This window comes from Nilaparvata lugens, chromosome 3 (genome assembly GCF_014356525.2).
Source record: "Nilaparvata lugens isolate BPH chromosome 3, ASM1435652v1, whole genome shotgun sequence".
NCBI lineage: Eukaryota > Metazoa > Arthropoda > Insecta > Hemiptera > Delphacidae > Nilaparvata > Nilaparvata lugens.
In genome coordinates this window covers 12,976,722-13,000,162 of record NC_052506.1, presented here as the reverse complement: position 1 = coordinate 13,000,162, position 23,441 = coordinate 12,976,722, and the positions used below count along the sequence as shown (strand labels likewise).

Here is a 23,441-nt window from a genome sequence, read left to right as displayed (position 1 = left end):
ATCGAACTTGATTAATCAATTAATTTGGTTTCCTTCAAGAAATTCGATTTACAATACAAAGATGCAACGAGAAACATCCCACTGAACTCGTTGTCAACGTGAGTGATTGAAGCTTTTTATTCTCATAGGAGAACAGTTATTAATTTAATGTTGCAAATAATGCGAGCATCCCCACTGAACTCGTTATAAAAGATAGAAGTGAGTGATTGAAACTTTATTCTCTTAAAAATACAGTAAAAGCTGTTATTAAATTCATGTTGCAAATAATGTAACTCGATTTTTTTATTGTTAGCAATATCATTGCTACAATTTTGTAATTTATTCATTTCAACATGTAATTCATTCATTTCAAGTTGATAGTCCATCGAACTTGATTAATCAATTACTTTGATTTCCTTCACAAAATTCGATTTACAATACAAAGATGCAACGAGAAACATCCCACTGAATTAGTTGTAAAAGTAGGTGATTGAAGCCTTTTATTCTCATAGAAGAACAGTTAATAATTTCATGTTGCAAATAATGCGAGCATCCCTACTGAACTCGTTATAAAAGCTAGAAGTGAGTGATTGAAACTTGATTCTCTTAAAAATACAGTGAAAGCTGTTATTAAATTCATGTTGCAAAATAATGTAACTAGATTCTTTGTTGGTAGTTAATTAATTAAGTGACATGATTTGGCAGCCATGACCTATCGCCATGGCGATCGACAGCAGGCCTAAAATGTGCGACTGACATTTGAGGATAGGAGAGTGCAGAGTGCAGGGTTGTTGTGAGGCAGGCAGCTGCTCTGACAGGTGAGCGGTGGAGGTAGAGGTTCGGGGAGCGGGCGTCAGGATGCGCTGTCGGCGTCGGCGTCGCTCAATAGCCTGACCGCGTCGAGATGCGCGCTGGACGGGGACCCCTTCGCGAGGGGGGAACTACCCCTAGTCACCCCAAGGGGTACGGCTCAACTCTCGGCTCGACGACGACTGACAATCAGTTGGTGTGTGCTCGTACTGAAGATTGAACGGTAGTTGACGCGAGTGCTTCACCCAGTTAGAACCACCCTGTCTAGGTCGCTCTGTTGCTGACAACGCTGACTTGAGGGGCCTTCATCTGCACCCTGCACCAGCTGCAGCCTCCATGGTGACCTCCTGAACGCAGCTGACAGACGACCGAGCGCGCTGCGAGGCTGATTTTCGCGCAGGTGACAACAGCTCACATCCTGCGACCGGATGTTACCCAACTCCGTGAGTAATTCAAATAGTATTCACTCCTAAAACATTTCCAAAACTCCAATCCTCATTAATAAAAGCTACATTGTATATAGTCTCCACAATAGAATAAAAACATATCAAGTTTGATTTCCACAAAGGCACAAAAGATAACAGAATCATCAATAAACCCACAAACTGATAATCAATTCTCTTCATCCACCATCAACCCTTGATGAATAGAGCTGCAGGTCATATTATCTGCAATGGATTTGAAACATTTTGGAGAAGATTGGAATCAATTCCAAACACAAGGTTGCAAGGATATTTCAGGAAAGCTAAAAAATGCCCAATATTATTCCCAGTGATGTATCATTCTGGTTGAAGTTTCAGTTCTTATTGCAGTCTACCTAAACAATTTACGTAGACTTTAATTTTTTCCAAATTTGTCTTACAAAAGATTACATTGCTGTTTCATTCCCAATTAATGAATAGATAAATGACAAATCTGTTGTAGTCTAGACACTGTGTTTCCAAGTAGATATTTCTTGAAATACACTAATTTTCGATGAGAAATGAGGAATGTTTTTCACTCCCAAGAAGGAGCTTGATCAGCCTCATTTAACATAAATGACGTTCTAATCAAGGGTTAACAATGTGTTGAATTGGAGGAAGACAAGTTAAACCTTTTTTGAGAATTATGAGTATGGATTGTGTGATTACGAATATCATAGATTATTCTCAGAAATAGAATGAGCATTAACAGTATTAGAGAAACTTTCATCCTTATTATACTATCATAGACTAATCACAGACAAACTTTTATTATAGTTGAAGCAAAAAAAAAAAAAAAAAATAATAGATAGTTTCCAAGTTCCTAATAATAATTATCATTATTATTATATTATTATTATTATTATTGATTACAACTCATTGATAACTTGACTTTCAACTCGTTTCCCTTATTAATAATCGATGGTAGTCAGCAATTTCAATAAGAACTGAATTGAGTATTGTATTATGTGACTTGAAAATAACAAATAAATAGGTGAAAAATGGAAGAGAAAGACAGATTGCGCTGTTTCTGTAATTTGCTTGAATGTTATTACAGTACGAACCGTACCAAACCATTATGCAAAAAATTTCAGGTTTTCCAGTAGTGAAGTGAGATAAATCTTATCCACAACCATGATCGTATTTAATATTCAGGGGTGGCTCTCTATAGTTCAATCAATGCTGAACTCAACTACAACAAGAATGAGAAAATCTTAATTGGAGGACAGATAATATTTTCTCAAAATTGAAATATTTTATTAACTGAAAAAATTGTGCGATACATATTAAGTCGCAATACGTGGAAAGCTATTGAACATTAACTCTTAATTAATTTTGTCAATTAATTGAGTGATTTTTGAAATGCAGAATCTTAATTTTCTAGTCAATAAAATGACAGGTCATTATAATATGCTGTCAACCTCTCTTAATGATAAAAAATGGACCGACTTGAAATAGAATGGAAACTGTAAAACATTTCTATACTAGTGAACCCTCAGGCTGGAGAACTCGCTCAAAATACCGCTGATATTCTGTCAGCTGTTCTATTGAAAGGTGAAAGCCAAGAGAGAAATATCGTAGCTCCCGTAGCATTGGATTATGAATTTAATGCATCATTGAATTGATCCAGCTAACAGCTGATTTGTCATTTTCTGTGATAATTAATATTATTACTACAATATTTTCCAATCACTTGATAATTGCATTATATAGCCGAAACATGTCATGATTAAATAATTTAAAAAAAGGTAGGCCTACTTAGATTTATATTTTTATTATAAATTACTACAATATTTTTCTTATGAACTTTCAATATTATCATGTTATATCCTCAAAAAGGACTAAGGAGTGAGTCATTATCATTAGCCGATGAGCTCTTTCTGTATAATGGCTCAATGGCTCAGTTCAAAGAATAAGTGTTGAAAAATTGAAGTTGATTGATGTCGTCGAACAAACAAGCAAATCTACAATCAAACAAACACCCAAAAGGATAACTCTAAGATCTAGTAGTCTAGTCTTTAATAGGGCTCGCTTCTCTCGTTCGAATATGAGTTCGACTCAAGGAGTGTGGAAGTTGAGACAATAATCTAGGTTAATCTATTACTAGGTTGGTTTACTAGGCATTCTAGGTTGGATTACTAGGTTATATTAAATATCTTGACTCTATAGTGTAAGCTACTGAAACAAAGACTTTCGGGAAGTTGGGAGCGAGAGGAGAATTAATTTCGTCGACCTATCCACTTTATTGGGGTTTAAATTTTGCACTCTCCGACAAAAGCCATAATGAAGCGATGAACAGGAAATGAAAAGCGAGTGGGGTCAGTTCGTTCATTGAACGCCAGGCTAGAATATTATCAATAGTCACGAATCTTGGTATTGATAAAGTCGTTCAAATGAATACTAAATTGGCTAACTATTTAATGTTGTTCTCGCGGGTCATGCGAGCCTTTTCGAAAATAACGAATATAGTAAAATACTAAATAGTTAAATTCTAAAATAGAAGAACGAATACTTTCCAATATAGACTATATTATACTATGTACAATAAAGAATTTAAATAGTTAAATACTAAAATAGTAGAACGAATACTTGTCAATATTTATTATATATTTAATATTTTATTATTATAATTTTTACAAGAAGCACTGAATGGGAGAGAAAAACTAAGGATGCTCCTTGTACTATTTCTCTCCCAAATTTAGATAATAATTTAAAAATCCGAAATGAGATTATGATTCAACTTTTCTGAAATTTAGTTCTTTTTCACTCAAAAACAACTAAAACTAAGAATTTTGAAGGTTGAGAATCTGGATAGGAAACAGAAATATTACACTCAAATCACTGATTAAAACATTTTCACGTAATTTAACAAAATTTAGAGCCGGAAAAATAGAACTCATTATTCAGCACAGCTGTCATTGATGATATAGAATAATGATTATTATTCTTTGAAATTTCTATTAATGTTAGCACTTTTGTGATATTCCAAGTCGTTATCTCGATTTCGACACCATTCTGTCACTACTTTTTGGAGTTCTGCTAAAATTGTAAGAGTTCATGAATAATTATCACCACTAACAGCTTGACTCAATCAAGCAATCAAGCATTAAAAATTATTATTGATTGTCCTATTTCCAGTTAATAAGCTTTGGCAAGCTTCTTAGCATGTTTAACTACAACTCCATTTCATCTACTTAACCCAGAAATAACTTTAATTAGTGAATCTGAAGGAATGAGACTACATGTTAAATCTAAAAAGCCCTCAAGTTTAATGAGTTATTAGAGTGAATATTGATATTACTTGAGATTGTTAAAAAGACTTTGGATATTGTGAATATCCAAGATTGGATCCAAGATGTTCTGAATATCCAAGATATCCATATATTGTGAATATTGGAATAAAGTGGATTATTGACAATAATTCAAGTCTCTTTTATTAATAAGTTTTATCGCTAATTAATTAACGAGTTCAACACTCGTTCAGTCCTTATTGTCTGGCTCTTCACTTCATTGCCTAGAGAAGTGGTTTCATCAGACGTAATGCTCACGGTATTAAACAATGAGTGTACGTAGTTCCCGTTTCCTAATCTTCCGTTTCAGAATAGTATAAAGGATGTTAAATATATTATGAGATGGTCTTAGAAGTTGTTTACCGTATTTTCATGATATATTCTTCATCAGTCAAATTTGTTCAGTAAACAGTCATTTCTAAAACTTGTAACGTAATACACAGTACTATTAAAAAGACTAGTTGATTTGAAAGAATCAAACAAAACAGTATACCCAATGTGAAAAAAAATGTAATACGGAAAATGATCAAGGACCAAACCCGAATCATTATTTTCAATAGTTATATTTTCATCTGTAGAAATGAAGATAGCTCTGAATTTTCTTTTTTTTGTATAGTTATCTATAGTTATCTATAGTTATCTATAGTTATCTATAGTTATCTATAGTTATCTATCTATATATAGTTATCTATCTATAGTTATCTTTTTTTTGTATAGTTACTATAGTTTTTGTATAGTTTATAGTATTTTTTTTGTATATTTATCAAATCAATACTTGAGAGAAGTATCTCTTTTGAATATAATATTCTAGTCTTGTTAGGCTGTGGTTAGACCAGAGGAGCAAATGCTTTCTCTGAACAAATATTAAAAAATCTGTATAAAGCCAGTTCAAAAGCTCTGAAGCCATGAGAGCTCAAACATTGAATTTATACACTTTGAAAAACATAATTTATCGAGCTTTTCATATATGTCGGGTTGTCTCTATGTTTTTTGTGCTCCAGAATTCATGTTCTAGCTCTATGCTCGTTTTGTATAACCTCTGCCCTGAGAGAACAATGTATATTAATGAACATCAGACATTGAAATTAACAAAATGGGGAATCTAATTTTGCAGAACATTTGATAACAATCACAAGTTCACACAGTTGAGGAGAATGTTGAGTTCCTGCATGTTAATAACAAAGGCAGAACTTTGAATATTCTAGAGGCTTTAGAAATAAGTATAGTCCCAGTATAGTTTAAATGACCAGATTCATGTCAACCAATACAAAACTACGAATTTAGTTTTATCATAACATTGTAAGCATACATTAGTCAATAGTTTTTCTATATACATATTTGTTTTATTATCTTTTACTTGTTTCCTTGGTTCTTATTTTGTACTGAAAGTAAATTTTTTTATCATGGCGAGTCTGTTGCTTGAGCCGCCATTTTGTGATACCGTTAAGTGGGAGGAGACTGTCTAGCTGGGCCAATGGCAGGCGTTCATGCCCTTGACCAATAACAGTACTCGCCCACTCTTTTATTTAGTTTTAGTTTATCAGAGATTGACAATGGTGTAACAACCGAAACGGTCTATCAATAAATCTGTTGTTGTTGACAATTTCTTAGTCTTTTTATTTAATATACATATATTATTTGAGCCTATCGTTGGAGTTGGAGAAATTATAAATAGCTTATGTTAGGCTTCCAGTGACATTCAGTACGAAAATATGCTAAGTTCATTATTTGTGTGGTTAGCATGTTAAGCGCAGACAACATCCCCACTATTGATCTTGGAGTGAAGAGAATCGTGAGTTGCATGGCAAATGAGAAGGGGTGAAAGGAAATTATTGGGCGAAAGGAAATTTTGGGATAGGCCGCATAGGAGTGAGGAGAGATACGATCTAATTTGTGGATAGGACGTTCTGCGATTGTGAAATGGCGGAGATTTGGGACCAGATCTTGACTGAAGGAGCTGGTCGGAAAGGTTTCAGTGAGTAGAGTGGCTTCGGGAAGTCGGGTAGTACGAGAATTTGAGAGAAATGGAAATTCGGGTGTTTTCGTGTGTGGGAGAGAGTGAAACGAAAAGTAGCTGGGAGAGAGAGAGAGAGTCAACATCATAATGAAGGTTGGTTGAGGGTGAAGTTGAAATTTGTTTCTTCTCTCACCCTTCAAGATAATATCTAGTCCGAAAAAAACAATCTCGATTTAGTTTGTGACAATATTCTAAGACTATACTGAATAAACTGCGAAGCCGTGATCATGGAGAGACCCGATTTGATTTATAATCTTGTTTTCGTGGGAATAACACAGAATGTACTAAGAATTATATTTATCGTTTCATTCGCAGTAATTCTTGCTATTTAACGTTGAGGGAGGATGAAAAAGATTGGGATACTTGCCAAATTGTAGTTGGTCTACATTTCCAGTAATGTGAAAGAATTTCCAACTGGAGATTTTCTTCAAATTTATTCAGGATTTGGTTGTAGATAGATTTTTGTGTAAAAACAATACCAAATAATTTCGCATTTCATCCATTGTGATATTTGAATGGATTCAGAGTTATGTTAGGCTAGTATCGATTCTTGTTCTCACGATTTTCTGCCGTCTTTATAAATTATATTACATTGAACGGAACTTGACACACATCATCTGTTTAACTTAATAGAATTTATAAGGACGGCGAAAAATCGTACGTCCAAAAATTGATGTGTGTGTAAGGCTAGTAATTCACTTACTCCTAGAGATAGACTTTTCTTTCTTCAGATACTGACCATACCGTTGTTGGTGAGATGTTGTGATCCCAGTGTTTTCATTATAGAATTTTCATTGGGTAGCTGTTTTGATCCTCTTTATATCCTTTCAACTCTCCTGATGAAAATTTGTTCAGAACTGTCAGCTGCGAATGAATAATCGAAACCAGGATTTCATTGTAAGACAAGAAGAAAAAAATTACAATTTTGATGATAAAAAGAGATGAGTAGAGTACCTCTATAGCAAACTACATTTGAATAATCTTCTTCTTCTTCCTTTCACGGTTAAAGCATTATTGCCTGCTTCGAGCCTCATCGTCTCTATAATCGTCTTATTTGAATAATAAGTTACAATAATTTCTTCTATGATTTCAAGCACTGCTTCAATACAGTACTGTCAATGAAGAGAAAATGTTCATGGTTATGATATGAGGGAATGAGAAGAGAATGGTTATTTGTCTTAGACGTAGGCTATCCCCATGTCAGATAGCCACATAGCTGCTCTCATAGGTCAACTGAACATGTTGATACATCCCTGTATAGCATCAGGCATCTGATCATTCTGCTGGGCTTGTTGTCTGATTCAACAAGTAGCTCTGAGTTGTAAATGTACAGTCATTCACTCTCCATTACATCCATCCTTGTGCTGAGAAGAAGATGTTCTTCCACACCGCACTTGAATCTGTAATATAGAATGAGGGGCAAAATTTGTTTTAAAAAGATTTTTACACAGGCAGATATATGTACGAGAAATCACTTATATATTCTTCGATAATTTATTCTTCTATCATGAACTTTTAAATGAAATCCTACTCGATATAGATAACAGCAATTCTTTGATAATTTATTCTTCTATCGAGAATTTTTAAATGAAATCCTACACGATATTGATAAAATTTACTCCTTCTTAGTTGGTGGTACAAAAATAATAAGCTTTATTCAATCGTATCCTATCGTAGTAGAGAGGATTCAAATTGAAAATCCTAATTGTTGTACAGTAATTCGATAATTTGAAGAATCGTCGATGCTAGTTATACAGAAGATTAATCTACATGGTTTATTCCTGATTATACAAATTATTACGTTAATTATATTGATTTTATTCGCTTCGGGTTGAATCCATCAAATACTATTTGCCTATATTATCTACAACTCAACATCCACTTTCCACAAATGTTTTCAAACTTTAATCCATAGTAGAAGATCCATATAGAATAGATACGACGTAGCTCGACAGCGACTATTCACAAAATTATAGTCTACTTCATATTAAATAAAAATACTAAGAAATTGTCAAAACCACAGATTTATTGCTCCTTAGAAAGACTGGTTTCGGTTGAAACTTGTGTTAAATATTTTTGAAACCTTTGATAAATCTGTGGTATCAACCGAAACCGGACTTTCTAAGTATCAATAAATCTGTGGTTTTGACAATTTCTTAGAATTTTTATTTAATATGAATAATTACCACAATATCAACTTCTCAACTACACAAAAAGTGATAGTCTACTACGACTATGTTTGTAGTCGAAAAACTCCACAAACGTTTGTTCAACTTCACAAAAGTATGTTTAACTCTACAAACGTTTGTTCAACTCCCCAAACGTTTGTTCAACTCCCCAAACGTTTGTTCAACTCCACAAACGTTTGTTCAACTTCCCAAACGTTTGTTCAACTCCACAAACGTTTGTACAACTTCCCAAACGTATCTTTAACTTCCCAAACGTTTGTTCAACTCCACAAACGTTTGTTCAACTTCCCAATCGTTTATTCAACTCCACAAACGTTTGTTCAACTTGTGTGATTGTTAGAGTTTGAGTTTATTACAAATAATTTAAACCTCCCAAAAGAATAATAATATCATTTTCCCCTTTCAACTCAAAATATACCCGTAAAATTTATCTGGATTGTAAGAACAATTTAATCTAGAAATATAAATTTATCTGAATTGTAACAACAATTCATGTTAGAAATAATATCGGGGCACCGAGCTTCGCTTTTTTTTATTTATATCGATAAACACAACACAATTCTCTAAAATGATCTAAAATCATATTTTACAGCTGGCTATACGTCAGCTTATGAATTTCGGGGATGCAATATTTTGATTTTCCACAGAATCACTCGCTCACTTTTTACTATTCACAGACGACGAAAGTTTCAGCTGTTTCATCCAAGGATGAATTATCCTTTCAATGTCGTTCAGCGAGTTTTCCCAAGGATGAGACCTAGTGCAATCAAATTTTTATATCATAAACCTGCTATGTTCCAAATTTCGTGAAAATCGTTAGAGCCGTAATCGAGATCCGGTAAAATACAAACATATGAACGTCTAAACATATAAACATCTAAACATCTGAACATATAAACATAAATTTATCGTTTAATAGTATAGGATGTATTTGTGATCGAAAGGATATTCATTCAAGTATTCGAATTATATTATATCTTCCACTGTGTTGAATTCAAAACCAATTTTACGCCATGATTTCCAAATGGGATCAGTTTCGGAATATTGTCACTGCTATTCCCATACATCAGTTCTGCTGACTGCAATTGCAGACTATTTTTTGTTCACTACCATAATCAATAATTCTCGGTTGTTATTGAGAATGGTTCGGTCAGAACCCGCAAACAGTACTTCGAATTTGACAAACTCATATAATATAAAATAACCATGTTATTTGGGTTGAGTCTCTGCACAGTCTTATCTCGTTCCACTTTCGCCGACTGAAAACCCTAGCCAAAAAGAGAAGTACATAGTAGCCTTGCTATTTTACAATGTCCTATAACTAGAAATATCGAAGAAAAGCCTTGCTTGAACTGGCCCGGGACTTGTTCGCCCTGTCACATTCAGGTATTTCATGTCGATATGCTTGCACGAACTTTTGAGAAGGCATGCGATTGCTATCAAATGTGACCGACTTATTTCGATCGATTCGGCCTCTCTTTGCTGGCTGCTATCGGCCACAGTTCAACAGTGCAACCGCTTTCCGTCTCCACTATTGTACAAGTCTAAACACAGAAAGATGCCCCTTGAAATTGTTGTGTAGGCAACCATCGCAGCACGGTCTGTTTTCTTGTTTGAATCGGCACAGAGTAGGAGAACATTCTCTTCCTCTTCTCTGTGGAATCGGTCAGATTAATAAAGATGTTGGTGTTTCAAAATTGCTAACGCAACGATTTGAAACTCAATACTGTTAGATAGAGAATTCAATACTATCCTATACTATTAAACGAGCAACTTATGTTTATATGTTTAGATGTTTGGATGTTTAGATGATTATTATGTTTGTATTTCACCATATCTCAAAAACGGCTCTAACGATTCTCTCGAAATTCAGAACATAGTAGTTTTATAATATAAAGATTCGATTACACTAGGTCTCATCCCTCGGAATACTCGCTGAAGGACATTAAAAGGATAATTATTATTCATCCTTGGAAAAGCAGCTGATAATAATTATTTCGTCGTCTGTTGATGATGGAAGTGAGTGAGCGAGTTCATGCGTGTGGGACTGTGTCAAAATTATGACTCAGCTGTTCAACTTTTGTAATAATTCAATCAGGTACTTAGTGCCATTTCCATATAAGGGAATTTGACGCATAATAATAATAATAATAATATTTCTCTACTTTATGATACTATATTGGTTCTCCAAGTTTTATCAATAAAAATTTACACTTTCATTTCTTTGGTTTTTATTTAAGAAAATTTAGAATTAAAAAACTTATTCCTGACCACAAACTTACATTAAAAAAGTAGACTAAACAAGTATAACATTTCGATGATAATATTGACATAACGCACAGTTATGAGCTTCTGTAAAGCAAAATATGATTTATTCTGTAACAATAACCTATCGAAGAATTGAATTCGATGTCATCAATCTTTTAAGAAGTTGGAGGCAATTTCTTTCAAAGAAATGAGACCCAAGCTAACGATATCCGGTTCATAGAACAACTCCGATCAGTTTTGATAGCCTTTGCAATAGGGGAAGAGTTATTTTCTGGGAATGACATATCGATAAATTGTTATATAATCGACGAAAAAAAAACAAGAATGTCCTATCATCGGGCCAGTTTGGTTCAAGAGGACTCACCTATTTGGTGCTTAGCTGTTGTTTTCAAAGAGTTTTTTTCAAGCTGTTGTTGAAAAAGAACTCTTTCAAGCTGTTGTTGAAATACTAAGCGTTGAGCCGTATTTCGGTTTTTTCCTTGATCCTACTTATAATCAAACTAATTGCATCAATCTAAAAATGATTCTCAGTTATATGATGGAAAATCACCTGGAAATATCTAGTATTCAAAGAATATTAACTGGAGTACCTAATATCATATTTCATATAAGGCTCTAGTTACCGTATATAGAAAAAACATACAAGTAGCCTACATAATAAATTATAGATTATGATAATTAACATAGATTATGTTGAACATACAAAAGAAAACATGCCAGATTTCTCAATTCTACACACTTTTTGAACATTGTCTTCTCTGTTGATAATAATAATTAATCTCTTTGAACCTTACTAACTTACTCTCATTCACTTTTTCCTGTTTCTTCCTCTGTCTCCTCCCCATTATTTAACTTCTTCCTGGTACTCATGAATTCATTTTTTTATTTCTTGCTAGCTCATATAATATTATTTCTTTTCCCTCAAAAATTGTATCTGTACAGAGATTTCCCACTGTTCAAATCAATAGCGGCCCAATACTGGCGAGCCCTACGTATGGCCGAAGGGCAACATTTCAATTTTATGTTCTGTTGATGCTTTTGATCTGTTGCGGATTAAATTCAATTATTGGAACAGAATTGTGTTCCTGCACGACTGCAGGCCATTCCTCACAGCACCAACTCGTGAATAGTGGCCGATCGAAACTGCTATGAATCTGTAATGAATGAAACCGTCACATGCTGCTTTACTCGAGCCTTGTTCAGCGCTCACCCGCCACCATTCATGCGCTATGCAGTTCCTGCTCAGGCAGTATAACATAGAAGGCATTCTGCTGTAGACTATTCTGCGCCCTACAGAGCAATAGTGCCATAAATTTTCGGTAACATTCTTGTTGGTTCACAAAATTAAACAGTGAGCGACCAGTGTGCTCTCTCCATTTTTCATTTTGTAACAGTGTTGTGAAGAAAACTGAAAATTACAGGTGATGATTTCTTGATCCATTCCGAGCTGCTTTGTATAAACACACTTTTTTTATGTATTTGAACACGACATGCAGTCGATTATTAAGTAAATATTAAAATTCCTACTTACTGACTGGAGTACTTTCAATCGTCTAGCGATCATTTTCAACAGTGTAGACCGGAGATGTTTTGATGATTAGGAAGATTTGTGGTGTTTATTATGTGATCAAAACGTTTGTTGGATTTGAAATTCAGCTGCTCATTTAGTATGTTGTTACTGTCTAGGATGGTGGCTTTATAAATTTCAAACTGTTCTATTGTATTTAATTCATGTCCATTTCTTTTTATTTTCAATATTGTAAGGTTGGTATCTATGTTTGTGTAGGAGAATGTACAGAAAGTGAATAATTGTGAATTGGTTACCTCTACCATAGAGAAACAATAGCATATTAAGTAGTGTATATCGCATGGTATAGGGCGTTTATGTCGCAACTTTTACTGTTATCTCAAGCCGATAGTCCACGTAGTTCTTTCCCATGAAGCTTTATGACGCTGGTAGTCTCTCATATTGTGCCGTTCATACACTCTTACCCGGTCAAAACAGTAAAAATCGACAATAATCGACAGTAATCGGCTTGAGATACAGTAAAAGTTGCGACATAAACGCCCCATACCATGGGATATCTACTTACGTTATTGTTCCTCTATGCCTCTACCCAATCAATCAATTTTGTTATACAAATATTTACAAGTAACACAGTGCCAGAACTTCAACAAAGCTACTGTATAGAGATTAGTGAATCAAGCTGATGATTATTGATTACATGGCATTAAAATGATGGAATTATTCTATTAAACAGCGCAATATTGTTTAACAAAAAGATAAAATCAAAACTCCATCCTTATTTTAATACTATAGACAGAGAAAACCTATACAAACTTGAAATTGTTTATTCTATTCTACAGACTGAAAATTTATCATCTAAAGATACAGACTGAAGGTATGTGATATTCACCATTTCTTCAAATATAAAAAACTAAAAACTTTATGATTTGTCGATTTTGAACTACAAATACTGGTACGAAAATATGTAAAATACATTGCAGAAGAGCAACAACTATGCTGAAAATTATTTTGAATGAATAGTCACTTGAATAAATAACTACGATTGAACACCACTCACAATAGTAAATAATCATCTGAATATCTCAAGAAAATAATTAGATAATTGACGAAAATTGGGTATTGGAAAAATGTTCATGAGTGATTACAGCAGGTACTGTAAATTGAAACTTGGTACTAGCATTGAGTATTATCATAGAGAGACAATAGCGTAAGTAGATATCTTATGGTATAGGGCTTTTATGTCGCAACTTTTACTGTTATCCCAAGCCGATTACTGTCGATTATTGTCGATTTTTACTGTTTTGACCGGGTAAGAGTGTATGAACGGCACAATATGAGAGACTACCAGCGTCATAAAGCTTCACGGGAAAGAACTATGTGGGCTATCGGCTTGAGATAACAGTAAAAGTTGCGACATAAACGCCCTATGCCATGGGATATCTACTTATGCTATTGTTTCTCTATGGTATTATTTGGTAAAAACTACACTTTGTGTTTTGAGTGATATCTCATTTTATAGAATTTTTTTACATACAGAAATTTTCATAGATAAATAGTGTGGTTTTGTGTTTTAATGTTGAAGATATCAGATATATATTTTCTTAACTTAACTGATGCACTATAATCGATAACAAAATAGTTTGATATCACATATTATTAATATTATATTCCAGTTGATTACTGCAATTCTCTTCAAATTAACACCATGAATTTTATTCTCAATATAAAACTGGATCAAAATTCTGTATTACTTGTTTAGAAGTATTATTAAACAAGAATTTCGAACATGGTTGTTATCATCAATGGAGGATCATGATAGCTCCATATAATCTGCGTTGAACAAGAAATAGTAGCTTCGAAAAAACTTTCCGTAATTTGGAAATGTGAAGCAGATGAGACAGCAATTTTGTCAGAGCTGGAAATTGGTGTGTCAGCTTTGTTTGGCACAATAATTTGAAATGCAATCTAGCGTCTAATAAAATCGACATGAGAAATGTGTTCGCCTGCTTGAGGCCGTTATCTCGTAGATGAATACACTCTCTGTTTGGACTTAAAGGGGCTAATCTTATTTAGGGAAGCGACGCTAGCGTGCCAAGCGAGCATATCTTATCTCTCCTATCTGTTCGTTCTTCAATCACTGTAATGGAGCTTTCCACACAAGCACACTCAACGTCTGCGTCCCTCAAATGCTGTATTAGCACTTCACAGCTTACTATCACTCTCATCTCCACTACAGTATTTGTTTTTTTATCCTACATCTGTAGTGTTGATCAAGCCTCTGACACAATGTAAGATTTGGACCCAATCTACTATGACATTCCTTCATGAAATTCAATCATGTAAATCTTATCACTCTATTATAGATTTTAAAGCGCATTCTCACTTCTATTCCTGTAATACTGCACAAAATATCATTAGGATTATTGGAAATTCATGAAAGTAGGCCTTTACCACTGTCACAAATTGTGAGTGTCACCGAATGAAATGTTATTGTCACATAGTCATATTAAAGCTGGCTGGATCCGCATACAACATTGAGAGTGAACAGTGAAAATATGATTCCCATAAGTTCTTATTGGACACTTCTCACTCAGCCCGGCCAAGTGAGTATGAATAATTCCATTAAAACATATGGGAATTATATTTTATTGTTCACTCTCACTGTTGTGTGCGAATCCAGCTTTATAGTGATTCATAGTTTATGTCTTGGAGATTCTCAATGATGAAAACCCCAATAAGATAATAAGCAAATAAAGAGTGGCATGAATTTCTTCTATTCATAAACTTAAAAATCTATTGATTATAATGTAATGATTGAATAATATTCAATATTAATTCATGGGTGGTTCCATCTCACTATCTATATAATAAGAAAGAGTAGGGTTGTGTTTGTTCGTTTGTTCGCATCAAAACATGTCAACTTGTGAATTGCATACCGGAAAACGGGAATGATTCAGATCTCCAAATTTTGCACATAGATTCTAAAAATATCAATCTCGTGCACCTGTAAGCCCAAATTTCGATTTTCCTTCTAGATTTTTCAGAATTAATGTTCAAACTTCATTCATGCTACCGTACATGAAGTTCCATTTACGTCATAGGCTACATTGTCATTGTTGTGGCTCAGAAGTGTGTTTTTTATGAGGAGGTTTTATAATGCTGTTACAAGACAATTATTATTTTTGATCGGAGGCGTGTAGCGTAACGGTAGAACGCTCGCTTTCGGAGCGAGTCGGTTCGAATCCCGATTCTTCCCAATTTTTTTGTTCTTAATTTTTTCCATCGAAACGTATTATTATCAATTATTTTTTGAAGGAATTTGTTTTCATTACAATTGAACTGGGATTTTATCAAATAATTATTTTTAATGTAAAAGTTTGTCACCAGTACAAATTAAATGGACATAGTCTCTTCATGCTGTAGGCCCATCATTGAATTTCATATGAAAAACATGAATAGATCACAATAAAATAAATAATAGTTCATATTCTTCAGTTATAATGTACTATCAGACACACATTCGCAGTGAAACGAATATTTTAGGTATTTTGTTTGGAATTGGGAAAACAAAAGGCTGCCTGATTCAAATTGAGGAGGATCTAATCGATACTAAAATTTATTGATGTATTGGAAAAAATCAATATGATTCTGTGAGGTTTTCAAGTATTATGTCTTCTTCAGTTATCTATACCATAATAAAGAAAAGAACTGGCTTATACACGCAAGGAATAGGGAATTATGTTTGACGCATCATCACGTCTGAACTACTCAACTGATTAATTTGAAATTTTGCATATAGATTCTTAATTAACCGAGGATGGTTATTTATGGCTATTTTCAGTTCTTCAAGATTTCATTACGTCAAGCTTTCAATTTGTCATGCTTCCAGTTGTTGTATAGAAGCAGCTGAACATTTCTTTTAAAAGGGGCATATTAGATGATAGGTATGATTGGGGATCCCATTCGAATAAAAATAACTGATTTTCTGTCGCATCAAAATTTTTCTCCTCCATTTTGAATTCAACTTCATTCTTTTAAATTGGAAGGTAGTCATATGACAAAGTTAGAAGACAGAAAACTTTCGTTGGTCATATGATCATATTCTCATTCAAATATACTGTTAAATCATCCATATATCCATCATCTTTACTATAATGGAAAGAGCTGGCTCATACACGTACGTGAAATTATGTAGGAAAATTATGTTTGACGCATCATCACGTCTGAAGTACTGAACTGATTGATTTGAAATTTTGCATAAAGATTCTTTATTAACAGAGGATGGTTATAGGCCTATTTTCAAATTTCGAATTTTTTATTACGTCAAGTTTTCAGTTAGCAAAGTTATGAAATAGCCCCTTGCGAAGCACGGGTTACCTGCTAGTTCTCAAATAATACAGGCTCCTAACGGGCTGGTGGTCCTAATGTTGTTGGGGTGAGTTATTATTGGTCTATGAACAGTGAAACACTTTTTTCTTGTACTGAAATTTATCGGGCTCAAAAATTATAATTATTGTGCTTTGATGACATGAAACCCTCAAAGATGTTAATGAATGAGAATCTAGAGAAAAAATTGTGGACCACAGATACAAATGAGGAAAAGCTCTCAGTATTGGAGCTAATGTACACATCGCGTGGAATGCCAAAGACAAATTCGAAGTAGGTAATTTTTGTATTTCTCCTACTTTCTCGGTTTTCAAGAATAGTCCAGTTGAATTTATTGTTGCTAGTTCATTGCTCTCTTGATATCAAAGTGCATGTGTCTACAGTTCATGTCGTATTACAAGTTTATTTTCACATAAACCCTTCTTTTGATAAGGCTTTCCCATATGCATACATATGTACAGCTCAAAGCTTCTCGGAGAACAAGTAAAACTCTAGCTTTTCAGTTCATATTGATTCATCCATCTTGTTATGTTTTGGGTCTTCCCTTTTAGTATCCCTTAAATAACCTTTTATTCTTAATCCTTATATCCTTGACCTTATCCTTAATCTTATATCCTTCTAAAATAACTGATGAAAGTTGTCAATATTAGTGTGAAAACTTCTTATTGATGTTTAGAAAAATTGATTAAATTTCTCTATATTCTTAAGGACTCCATATCATATGAAGTCACTAGCTTTAGAATTAATATTCATCCCATGTTTAAACAGAATGAATAAAATGAATTATTCCAAGACGATTCATTATTTTTCTTGTTACTTTGCATGCTATCGACAAACAAAGATTCGTCGTTGTGACTAATAACATAGAGAAAAGATAGCATAATAAGATATCCCATGGTATAGGATGTTTATGTTGTAATTTTCACTGTTAACTAATACCATAGAGCAAATATAGCATGAGAAGATATCCCATGGTACAGGGCGTTTTTTTACAATTTTCACTGTTAACTCAAACCGATGGTCCTAGTAGTTTTATTTGGTGAAGCTATGTGACGCTGGTTGTCTCACATACTTTGCTTTTCTTACACTCTCACCCCAACAAAAACAGTAATCGAATCGACAGTACAATTGGCTTGAAATTTGGAACATAAACGACCTACCACCTTTACGATGGGATATCTTCTTATGATATATCTTCTCTATGATAATACAATTGAAAAATATCAACTACGAATTAGCAATTTCATAAAATCACTTCACTTAAAAATATCATTTAACTTGAAAATGACCTACGGTCGAAACTAGCCGTTAAAATATTTTAAAGTTTTCAATAAAGGGTTCTAGTTTTTATATTGTTTTTATTAATTTAAACTACAAATTGTTTACAAATCGTTACAAATTATATACTACAATATCCTCGTTGCTAATACATTTACTCATCAACATGCAAGTTTAACTATAGCACTTTATTATTCACTTCGAACTGTCCTTATGAACAGCATAAAGGGTACTACAAGTTAGAATAGAATAGAATAGAATTTATTGTTTCTCATAAAACAACAGTACAATTTTACAAGAAAAAAACAAAACAAAGATATTAAGTTATTATCCATATTTATGGATCAAAAGAATACAAAGAAATATTTCTCATTTAAACATCGCCATATGCAGTCATAATAATAATATAACCAAAAGTCATTTGCCACATTTTCCAACTACTTATGCTTATACAAAAAACTAATATCAAAAATGAAAAAAATCATATTTCTTTTAAAAAACGAAACAATACAATATAAAATACCTAACATTTCTATGTTACACAATTATACTGCTACATAATTAGTCTACTATACTGTATAGACAAGAAACAATAATAAGGTACCCCTATAATGAAAATTGTGCTGGGGTTACCAAACTTGATTTTAACAAATATAAGAGTGAGTCAAGCCCGATACTCACTTAATCACAAAAAATCCTTTTGAAAAAAAATAACAGAAAAATAAATCTTGAAAAAAAATTATTATTATATTATTTTCATATTGTTTTTATTTAAACTACAGATTGTTTACAAATCGTTACAAATTATAAACTACAATATCCTCGTTGCTAATACATTTACTCATCAACATGCAAGCTCAACTAAAGTACTTTATTATTCACTTTAAACTGTCAGAAATCCTTATGATCAGCACCAATGCTTCCCATTCAATCAATGCTGACAGTTTCAAAGTTAATTCCACTCACAATAGATGTGTGAACATTCGATACGTAGGGTGATTTTTTGTTGGCCTTTTAACAGTCTTCCGTCTTGAGGAGTGTAATGAGTGTAATAAGAGTAATGGCAGCGACTGAACACGCGTGACGCGCCTGAAACCTACTGCTTGATCAATGTAGCACTGGCATAGGCGTTTCAAAAGAAGTACAGTGTAAATGAATGAATACATATTGATTTATGACTCGCTATGGCTTTCCCATTACTGACGCCTTGGTCACGCGACTGTACCATCGCGCCCCACCACCCTATCACCACCACAACAACGGTTTCAACGGAATTTTCAGCCAGGCCTGGCTTGTAAATTTAAAGCAATTTAATCACACAACACACTGCCATTAAATTTAGTGCCCAACTTTTTAAAGAGCTGTTAGAGGTTTCGTGACAAATAAAAAATGAACTGAGCTCATTATGTTATGCCGGTGATTCTAAGAATTGTATAATTAATACATTATTCAAATCCGCTTTTGATTATGAGAATTGTATAATCTTGCAATCGTGTAGATTCTAAGAACTTTGGAATATTAAATACTCATACAGTAATTATTCAAATCTGAAAATTTGAATCAAATTAATAAGTTTTTCCTTGTACATTCTCTCTATTCCTTTATTTTCTTATTTCACTTTTATTCTTCTTCTGAGGTCTTATCAAAACTAAAAGAATCTTTCATTCTTAATTCGATTATGAAAACTACCTTGTATTCAGTATTTTACAGGGAAGAAAGTTTCACAATAATTCATGAATGATTCTTCTCATAAAAGTATGAATTTGCATTACACTTTTGCATGAGGGATACAAAACTGAGGTTGTTTAGAACCTGATTCAATCTATTGGAATATGAAAGTGATTAAAACCCATCAATAAATCAAACTATCATCAACGCGCAGCTGCAATGATATAATGTTTATAAAACTCATCAATTTATTCAATCTTATTCTCTCTCATCTATATACATAAAAGCGAAATGGCACTCACTCACTCACAGAACTAAAAATCTACCGGACCAAAAACGTTCAAATTTGTTAGGTATGTTCAGCTGGCCCTTAGAGGCGCACTAAGAACGGATTTGGACAAATTTCCAAAGATACGCACAAAATTTGCGCTTTTCCAGCGTTTTTTAGCGTTTTCTCAGCTTTATCGAGAGCAAATGAACAGAAAATATTTAAATTTAGTACAGAAGCTCAGCTAGGGTGTAATAATGTTGTGTTAGAAGGAATTTGAAATAACGCCAAATATACGCCCAAAATCTGCGTTTTTCCAATGTTTTTTTGCGCTTTCTCAGCTTTATCGAGAAAAAATGAACAGAAATTTTTCAAATTTAGTATAGAAGCTCAGCTGGGGTGTAATAATGTTGTGTTAGAAGGAATTTGAAATAACGCCAAAGATACGCCCAAAATTAGCGGTTTTTTGCGTTTTCTCAGTTCTATCATCAAGTAATAGACAGACAATATTCAAATTTGGTACAGAGGTTTAGCTAGTGTCTAAAAATTTTGTGATGAGGTGACTAGATTATTTCATCAAAGATACGCCCAAAATCAGCTTTTTCTCAGCTTTTCTGTGTTTTCTCAGTACTTTGACTTTCTGATGGAATGAAGCATGCTCAAATGAAAAATGCAGGCGAGCGAAGCGAGTCCGCGGATCTCATTCTTGGACGATCCAGTCCAGGGGGCGAAGCCCCCTGGCCAAACGGATACGGCGAGCGAAGCGAGCCTGACGGCCAGTAAGTAATGGAAACTTCAAGTTAAACGAAAGAATAAGTGTGAATATAATAGTCAATGTTAACTCTGCAGGTTCTCATAAATAATATCCAAACTATCAATCGATTTATGTATTTGTCTGATCAATTTGTGTGAGTTCATGGATTTCTGTCAATAAATAATAATGTATTTCTGATTTGAATACTCCTTGCTCCATATCATTGAAAACAGTATAGTCAAAGTAAATAAAGAAAATACGAACTAAAATACGTCTATTTGTGAAATAAATACATCCGTAAAATATGAAGTAATTTAAAGAAAATACGCTCATTGGACTTTCTATTTTTCAACCAATTATTCTCACTGTGGAAGTCTCAACTATTGTTATCCGATAAGAGTGTTCCAACAAGTGCAGCATCGGAGTAGATAGTACAGAAGAGGATGAAGAAAAAACGGAAACATAATACTGTATCTGCTAGAGACGGGGTAAGTGAAGAGGGCTGGAAAAAAGTGAAGTGAAGAGGCAGGTGGAGAGCTCAGAGTGTGAGGTTGGCGGAAAGTGAGTGAGTGAAAGTCGAGATAATGGATTTTCCTCCGTTGGTAATCAGCTGTAGGGGCATGTTGTGGCTAAAGATTCTATCCCTTCAAATTGAAATCACCGAGATCCCCCAAACAATCAGAATGGCTCGGGGAAGACTTCTTAGCTTCTTGTTTCCTGATTCTATTCGGAATCGATTTAACTGTGAATGGGGTGAAGAAATCTATAAGAGGGAGTTTGGAGTATTGTGTACTAGATCAATGTAGTAATGTAGTGTAACCTCAAGGAAATGACCCAAAAATCAAAGAAAGCATGAAATTTGATCAATTCGAAGATAATGATATAATATAATATATAATATTCCTATATCAATATTTATCGATTTAACAATAATCAGTTTATTTAGAGGATGGAGTTGAGCTGTCTCATCCATTTTCTAAATATCCAATTATCCTGTATATCATGCGAACGAAAATACAATATCAAAGAGAGAATATTAATGTGTGTGAATGGAGCATGTAGTATTTGAGAATCTAGTTAGAGTACTAACAGTAACAGCAGAAACATCTTTTTCTCAAGCTAGTCACCATATGGCAAAAATTGTCAGGTAATGGTGAATAATATACTGAAAAGTAGCTCGTCACTTGTCAATTAACTCTGAAATTATGAACGGAACTAATTCTAATATCAATACTGTACAACAATCATCAATCTGGAAAATTATCAATCTCAATTTGTTCTTCAAAACCATTATTTTTCCAATCTCCATGTGTAATAAATTTGAATAAGTCCATATTAATATGAATAGCTATAAATTATGTTGGATTCAGTTTTGGTTTTATATTTGATATATTTGTATAAGTATATAACTTCTTCTTAGGAAATTAAGTGAGGAATGATGATACACTAAGTCTAGTTGCACGTATATCCATTTTTGGACGTAAGATATTTTGCCTTCCTTATGAATTCTATTGGATTATACATAACTTGACAAACATCATCTGTTTGAAATCATCTGTTTAATCTAATAGAATTTATAAGTACGGCAAAAAATCTTACGAACAAGAATCGATGTGTGTATGCGGGGCTTAAGTCTAGTTGGACATACATCGATTTTTGGACGTACGATTTTTTTGCTGTCCATATAAATTCTATTAGATTAAACAGATGATGTTTGTCAAGTTCCGTTAAATCTAGTAGGATTCATAAGGACGGTAAAAAATCGAACGTCCAAAAATCGATGTGTGTGTAACTGACAGTTAGGGAGTTGCAACGGGAGTTCATCCACGATGAAAGTTGGGAGAAAGTTATTAGAAGCAACCCGTATTCAAGAAAATTGGTTTTTTGATGACAATACAGACTTGTATTGCGTCTTATGCTGTCCGTACTAAACAGCGTCCCGTATGTAGATACTTGGTTTAAACTGAGAAATATCAGCTGCTCGTTTAAGCCCCATATGAAACACATTATGATAAATGCAACCATATCTACAAGTAAACGTGGTTTAGCGTTAAACGTACTGTTAGCATATGGCTCTGGACATGTGATCGGTATCAGATATCTCTTGAAAGCTATAAGAGCTTTATACCTTGAAAGCTATAAGTTGTACTGTATTGAGAATACTGCAGGTACTCAAGAAACTTATTCGGTCTAGAGACGTTTAAGTAGAAACAACTTCCTTGAACGTAGTTATCAAACGATTTGAATGGCAATACAAGTACAAGTGAAGCTGTAAAGCGTATAATACGGCGGAAGATCGACGACCCTTAGCTATTACGGGAATAAGATTGTTGGTGGAAATTTCACAATCGACTAGCAGTATTTTCAGTTTGGGGTGGGGGGGAGAATGATGAAAGAGGGTGGAGGAGTGATAGAGGGCGTATCCCTGACCCAGTACACGACGACCCCTGACGTCACACACACACATCGATCCATCCGTATGAAAACTACATTCGTTCATTCTCAACACACCTACAATCCCATTCTTAATGAGCAGTCAACCAAC

At 33.8% G+C, this 23,441-nt stretch overlaps 1 protein-coding gene across 7 annotated transcripts in view; it reads left to right on the top strand.

Moving 5' to 3' along the window:
* Positions 1-928: 928 nt before the first annotated feature.
* The window catches only part of LOC111064115 (whirlin), a 156,469-nt gene continuing 133,956 nt past the window's right edge, over positions 929-23,441 (top strand). For 3 of the 7 annotated variants that reach the window (XM_039425403.1, XM_039425409.1, XM_039425406.1), the window contains exon 1: positions 930-1,232. The gene's annotated coding sequence lies outside the window, so the exon portion shown is untranslated. Of the gene's footprint in view, positions 1,233-23,441 lie in introns of all 7 variants that reach the window. The other 4 variants (XM_039425404.1, XM_039425405.1, XM_039425407.1 and 1 more) reach the window with 2 other exon arrangements.